The following is an 8,146-nucleotide window of genomic DNA, read 5'->3' as shown; positions in this document are numbered from 1 at the left end:
ATATAATTTTGTTTAATCTTCACAAAACTAAGGAGGTAAATTTCATTATTACCCTGTTTTATAGAAGATAGAGCTATATAGAAGATAGTCTACTGGATCCACTTCATAGAATGGAAGTTGATGGAGTCAGGATTTGAACCCTGGTCATCAAATTCCAGAGTGTGAACTCTTAGCCACAAAACTAGGTTGGTAATCTTTTTTTTTTTTTTTAAAGAATAGGACTGTATGAACTTCATGGTCCCTTCTATCTGTAACTCATATAAAACTCTAACTTCAAATATCTCTATGATAAATAAAAAACAAACCCATCTTTTGATGACTTATATATTCTCCCAAACATCCAGATATCTGCTCTCTATCTTTTTTTTTTTTTTAATTTTTTAAAGTAGGCTCTGTGCCCAGCATGGAGCCCAATATGTGATTTGAACTCATGACCCTGAGATTAAGACCTGAGCGGAGATCAAGAAGTGGACACTTAACCGACTGAGCCACCCAGTGTCCCAAGATGTCTGTCTTTTTACTTTTTAATCCTGATGCTTTATATTCTGTGTCCCCAACCTCTGAGGTTGTACTGTCATGATTTTGTGTTTTAATGCAGTTAGGTCTAGGTGAAAAAATCAGAAACTACAGGAGCTGACTACCTGGAAGTATCATAGTTCAAGCTCTACAAAGAAAATTAGAGTCATTACTAGAAAAGAATTTTGAAAATCAGGATTGCAGTGTTTACCCATTTTGATGGTATCTATCATGCTAGATTTTTATTTTTATTTTTTTAAAGATTTTATTTATTTGACAGAGAGAGAGCACAAGCAGAGGGACCAGCAGGCAGAGGGAGGGGAAGAAGAAGACTCCCTGCTGAGCAGAGAGCCCCACGCGGGACTCGATCCCAGAACCTCAGGATCATGACCCGAGTGGAAGGCAGATGCTTAACTGACTTAACAGCCACCCAGGTGCCCCTCATGCTGGATTTTTAAAGAGCTTCAGCTATCTGATTTGGGGTAGAAGAAGCACCAAGGTAACATTATACATTTTGGGAATGGGTAAGAAAGTAAAAAGTTGCTACTATTTTTGCTTAAAATGAATCAATGTTAATTGGAGATTGTGAGATTTTACCATTGGGAACTAGAAAATAAAGAGAGATTGCTATTTTTATTTTTAAAATAAATCAATACTGTAAATTGAGGTCTGGTCTTATTAAAAACCGGAGGGAAATAGGAGATTACTATTTAGTTTTGTCAAGTGATACTGAATAATATTAAATTTGGTTGATTAGAGATTTTTTCTCCCCCAAATAACCTACCAGGAGGAAGTGGCCCAAGTTGTGATGTCTTAGAATTAAAAAAAAAAAAAAGAAAAAAAAAAAAGAAAAGAAAAGTTAAAAAAAAAAGAATTAAAAAACTTTACAAATCAGCAAAATTTCATCATGGTTTTAGCTAGTAAAATCATTTTGTTAACAGAAATAAATCTACAAACACATGGATTTTCACACGGAAATTTGGACTATTCAGGTAAAAGTGGTGGGTCTGCAGTTGAGCAGTTGTGTGCTTCTTGGCGTTAACCACCCCAGCATACCACAGAAGAATGATTTGCAAAGCCGATGCCAGAGGAAAGAGGTAGGAATCAAGAAGGGAAGAAAAGAACAATGGTTAACCAACACAGCCTGAAGGGAAAGGTGAAAGACATCTGAGCCTTAGGCCAAAGAGTCGCTCAGCTCTTATAAAAAGGCGTTGTGGGATCTTTGGGGACCACAGAGCTGACAGGCCGCTGCTTTATAGGTCTTATTGGGATACTTTCATGCAGGAAGTGGTATGGGACTCGAATATGAATTTACCTACCTTCTTTTCTTTTTTCTTTTTTTAAAAAAATATTTTATTCATTTGACAGAGAAAGCACAAGCAGGGGAAACAGCAGAGGGAGAGGGAGAAGCAGGCTCTCCGTTGAGCAAGGAGCCCGATGTGGGGCTCGATCCCAGAACCCTGGGATTAAGACCTGAGCTGAAGGCCGATACTTAACTGACTGAGCCACCGAGGCACCCCTATTTTATTTTTTTCTTAAGTAGGCTCCATGCCCAGCATTGAGCCCAACGTGAGGCCTGAATTCAGGACCCTGAGATCAAGACCTGAGCTGAGATCAAGAGTCGGACACTTAACCGACTCAGCCAGGTGCCCCATGAATTATCTATCTTAGAAGGAAGCTACTTGAACCTTGCTTGCAAACTGATAGCTCCAGAGAGCAGTGCCTAGCAGGATAAATGGTGGTGTACAGGAAGGAGCACAGGGTGGGAAATGGGTTGGCTGGATTCTAATGCTGCCTACATCGCCTGGACAAGTCTCTTACCCAGTCTGGGCTCAGTTTCCTCTAATATAGAGCAAGAGTTTGATAGTGGATCCTGGTACACTTCTCTCTCAGATCATTCCCAAGTGTTGGGCATCCTGGTCTTAGGAGCCTGGGTCCTCGGGACTGGGAGTTTTGTTTGCGCTGGATGATTACAGTCACAGTGGCTAAAGGACAAACTTTGTCCTATATGTCACTGTGATGCTCAAGGGGGATGCCTATTGACAGTAATGTTGAGGTCTTTTTCAAAGCTTATTTTGATATGTTGATATATTTTATTCTTTCTTAAAGTCTTGAGCTGCTTTTGTGTATGTACAAGCAGTGCATACTCCCCGTGAGCCTATTCATGTTTCGGAACGTCAGTAGAAAGAAATCCTATCAGTTAATGTTAGGTCAATAAGGCATTCGGATGAAAAGGAGTTAACTTTTGTTCTTGATCTGACTCTAGAATTATCAAGAAACAAAAAAGTCTATGCTAACAGAATCATCAGGAAACTACTTATAAATAAGCTTCTTTTTTTTTTTTTAAAGATTTTATTTATTTATTTGACATAGAGACAGCCAGCGAGAGAGGGAACACAAGCAGGGGGAGTGGGAGAGGAAGAAGCAGGCTCCCAGCGGAGGAGCCTGATATGGGGCTCGATCCCAGAACGCTGGGATCACGCCCTGAGCCGAAGGCAGACGTTTAACGACTGCGCTACCCAGGCGCTCCATAAATAAGCTTCTTGATAGATAATTTCATGAAATATGATTTCTAGCCATTTACCTTTATCCTCTACCTTTTCACCATTAGAATGAAGGTATTTATAATCCTCAAAAAATAGTATCCTTTCTATAATAAAATGATCAGTTATTTAAAATTTGTTTAAATTATTTTAAAAGGCAAACCATGCTAGTGTAATATCTCATAATTCTGTTCAAGAAATACTTTCTTATTTGAGAAGCTTGGAAAACAAATTTCCAAATAAGCAATGTTTCTTTACTTGTTTATGTAACAATAGCTAATTAGTTACTTGTTTTTGAACTGGGATGGATTCAGAAATAACTCTTATGAAAAATCCTGGCTTTGCCCGCAGGTTCTTATTGATCCAATTCTGAATATAGAAGAATGGCCAGAATCTTGGTCAGACTCACCAGTGTTACCCAAAGATATCAATTTTACCATCAGTTCATTTGATTACTTATGCTTACGGATTCACTTCAACCACCAATCAATAATATTTGTGATTTAGGCTATTGCCTAAAAGTACGTGTTGCTCAAATCCCATCAATTCTTATCAGTTTAAAGCAGGGGTTGGCAAACCTTTTCAATAAAGGGCCAGATAGAAAATATTTCAGCTTTGTAAATTATCTGGTCTCTATTGCAACTATTCAACTCTGCTGTTGTGTAGTGCAAACTCTATTGGCTGTGTTCCAATAAAACTTTATTTATGGAGACTGAAACTTGAATTTTATGTAATTTTCAAATGTTGTAAACTATTATTCCACTTTTGATTTCTTTTTCAACCATCAAACAAATGGAAAAATCATTTTTATTTTGTGAACCACACAAAAACAAGCAGTGAGGTGGACTTGGCCTGCAGGCTGTAATTTGCTGAACCTTGATATAGAAAATTATTTGTGAAGAAATATTGCAAAGACACAACTGATAATTTGTGGCTGAGAGTATTCTAAGTTCTAGCTAGTGGAATGTGAGCAGAAGTGATGTGTTGTTGCTTCCAGGCCTGGTCCATAAAAACCTCCCATGCATGCCCCTCTTTGTTCTTTTCCCATATGTCGAATGTGGTGGGGACTCAACATGGAAGGAGCCTGGTTCTCCTTTTGGCTTTACATGAATAAGAAACAAATTTCTAGGGGCTCCTGGCTGGCTCAGTTAGTAAAGTATGTGACTCTTGATCTTAAGGCCATGAGTTCAAGCCCCATGTTGGGCTTGGAGCCTACTTAAAAAGAAAAAGAAAGGAAGGAAGGAAAAAAGAAAGGAAGAAAGAAAGAAACGTCTATTCTCAAATTACCCAAATTCAGTGTTAAGCCACTGAGATTTTCAAGGGTTTCTATGTCAGCAACTAGTGTTATCTTAACTAATATGTTGTTAATTCTTCCAGATGTTTTTGGTCTGACTTTTTTTTTATTATGATATGTTAGTCACCATACAGTACATCATTAGTTTTTGATGTAGTGTTCCGTGATTCATTGTTTGCATATAACACCCACCCAGTGCTCCATGCAATACGCGCCCTACTGAATACCCTTCACCGGGCTAGCCCATCCCCCTCCCCTCTCCCCTCTAAAACCCTCAGTTTGTTGCCCAGAGTCCATAGTCTCTCGTGGTTCATTTCCCTCTCTGACTCTTATACTAAATTGAAGTCTCAAACGCTGTGTGCTTGGCTGGGCTTTTCTTTGGTCTCTTCATCTCTTCATTTCCTCCTTCTCACATTTAACTGGCGGATCAGAGACAGGGTTACTTTCCATATTTGAGAAGGTAGTTTGGTGGCCATTAACATTTACAGAAATGTTACAAGAAATGAGACAGGTTGCTTTGACCGCAGAAATGTCAGTGAGGGAACTGTCCCCAGTATGAAGCCCACCTGAGAAATTCTTTTAGAACTCGGGGTCAGGAAAAGCTTATCTTCCCCTGAGGAATTTGTATGTTTTCTTATCAACAAAGAATATCGTTGACTGTGTCTGATTGTATTCCCTTTTCCCTTTTCCCACTGGTTGCCAAGAAGCTCAGAGCCAAATTTCTGGCTCAACCTTAATAATTTTATTGAACCCTGTGGCCTACATATCTGCATTCTTAGTTTCCTCCTGGTCTTGACCTTCTATTCTGCTGTGTGTTTTCCTTGTTCCTGATTTTTTGGTTATTTATATTTTTCAATTTTATTGCTTGTTTTCTTGTAAGCTTCCTCAGATCCTTTGTGGAACAAGGTGGGGTAAATAAAAAATGGCTTCAGTTTATTAATAGAATATACCAAAAGCATTCCTTAATCACCAATTTAGTCGTTTGGGAATTAGAACTTCAAATTTATTTATTTTCAGGTTCTCTCCTTAGTCATTGTGTCTCATGGTTTGATGAAGGAATGATTTTATAATTATGAAAGCTGAAGGCCTTTACATTTCTACATTCTACTTAAAAAAAATGTCATTTTATCAGAAGTTCCTATTGTTTACCACAGAAATTGTAGAAAGGTCATAGATACATTTGACTGACAGGTGATAGACTGGGAAAAGGTATTTTCAATGTTTAAAAGCAACAAAGAGTTAATATAAAGAATATACAATGACCTACTGCAAATCAACATGAAGAAAATAGGAACCCCAACAGAGAAATGGTCAAAAGATATGAATAGATTATTTTCACAAGAGTATACTGGGAAATCTAACAAAAATATATATGAACAGATGCTGAAACTTATCAGTAATCAGAGAACAGCAAATTTATACAAGTTATGGCTTCATACTCATCCAATTGGCAAATATTAAAAGGTGGATAATAGCAAATATTGGCAAGGATGTGGGCAGTGGGAACTCCCAAGTACTGTTGATGGGAGTATGGACTATATAGCCATTCTGGAAAGCAATGTGTCAGTATTTAGTTCCAGTTTATAAATATCTTATGACCCCTCCTACCTATATATTCCAGATAAATCCTTCCGTAAGTCCAGTAGGGGATGCACAAAAAGTTCATCACAGTCTTGTTTGTGGTAGCAGGGTGTTTGAAGCGTCCTACGTGCCTACCACAAAGAGTGAATGAATAAAATGTGGTGTATGCATATCTTGCAGTAATTGGGAACAATAGAGATTTACAGTAACATCTTACGATTTTAAAAGATACTATTTAGTGAAGAGTGTATGAAAGAGAGAAAAATTTAAAATAGCCACGAAGAAAATAACATAATTTGAAAGGATTCAGACAAATTAAGATATCAAGCCCATTGGAGTATGTATGCATATAGTGGAGAGGAGTAGGAAGGACAGATGACCATCTACCCGCTCAGCAACAGCTTTGAATTTATCAGTGTTTTGCAGCAGCTGAAACATGAAAACTTTGTAAAAGTCTCTATCTTGGTAAAGGAAGCACCTCTGACTTTATTCATTCACGGTGTGGCATGGTGGTTGGGAACATGGATTCTGGGGCCAGCTCCTGGCTCTGCCGTTACTTACTGTATGACTGTGGGGAAGTTACTTAATCTGACATCTGAAAGATGGGGATTTTCATGGTTCTCACTGCATAAGGTTGTTGTGAGGATTGAACAAGTTAATATTTTAAAGCCCTTGAAATGGTGATTGGTACATAGTAAGCATTATACAAGTACTTATTAAAGAAATAAAGCCATTTAACAAATATCAGAGCACCTAACACAGGCAAGCACTATGCTGGATTCTGGGAATACAGGTCAGAAAAGAGGACCTTTATTGCTGTTCTCATTCTACCCTGGACCTGGGTTCCTGGATCTTAGTACTTGCTTCATGGCTTGTCCACAGGCTCCATCTATTGCTGTGCCTGGGTCTTTGTTTTCTTCTCCCATGCTTGAATCTGTCTTTGTTCTCTGACAAATATCCTAATTACTGAAGGTTTGGGTGCTTGGAGAGGTGCACTCGTGTTTGAGGACCCACTCCAGTCCACTAGAGTCTTCTAGTGTTAAATGTACCCATGATAACTACTCTTGCAGTTCCCCCCTGGTGGTTCCACTCACCTTTTCTCCTTTTGCTGGGTACTTGTCAGAATATCAGGTCTCTCCAAAGATTCTGTCTTTGTTAATCTTTCCATCATAGTAAAAGTCCTTCCCAGGGGTTCCAGCCAGAAAACTAGGAGTTAGCTTTGATTCCTCCTTCTTTCCCTACTTAATCAGATCCATCAGTAAGTCTTGTTAATTCTACCTCTAAAATATCTCTTGAATCTGCTGTCATCACCCAAGTTCAACTTGTGACCTTCTTATGCTTGGACCTCTGCAGTAGCTTCTTAATTGGTTTCCCTGCTTTCACTCTTTTTTTTTTTTTTTAAGATTTTATTTATTTGTCAGAGAGAGAGAGTGTGTGCACAAGCAGGGGGAGCAGCAGGCAGAAGGAGAAGCAGGCTCTCCGCTGAGCAGGGAGCCCGATGCAGGACTCAATCCCAGGACCCTGGGATCATAACCGGAGCTGAAGGCAGATGCTTAACCGACGAGCCACCCAGCTGTCCTCCTGCTTTCACTCTTGACCCCAGTTGCTGTATGGCAAAAAAATGCAAATTGTATTTTAAAAATGCAGATTGGATTATGTCTGATCTCTGCTCATACCCTTCAATGACCTACTGTTGCACTATTAGTGCTAAACCATTATTTAATTGATAGAAGCAAGTTTTTTTTAATTTTAATTTTTATTGTTTTTTAAAGATTTTATTTATTTACTTGAGAGATGGAGTGAGAGAGCACAAGTAGGGAGAGTGGCAGAGGGAGAGGGAGAAGAGGCTCCCCACCAAGCAGGGAGCCCCATGCAGGGCTCACTCCCAGGACCCTGAGATCATGACCTGAGCCAAAGGCCAACGCTTAACTGACTGAACCACCCAGGAGCCCCCGGAAACAAGTTTTTAAAATTAAATAAATTTGATGTGTAACATTGTGTAAATTTAAGATGTACAACATGTTACTTTGATACATCTATATTTTATAATATGATTGGTGATATAGTGATATTTATACTTATCATATTACATCCTTATAGTACAAAATTGTTGTCTATATTCATTATACTGTGCATTAGATCCTATTTAGTACTTGTTATAAGTTTGTATCCTTAGATACCATCTCTCTCATCCACAACCCCAATTACCTGG

This window comes from Ursus americanus, chromosome 1 (genome assembly GCF_024610735.1).
Source record: "Ursus americanus isolate L20-20 chromosome 1, mUrsAme1.1.p, whole genome shotgun sequence".
NCBI classification, from domain to species: Eukaryota; Metazoa; Chordata; class Mammalia; order Carnivora; family Ursidae; genus Ursus; species Ursus americanus.
This window is presented reverse-complemented; position numbering follows the sequence as displayed.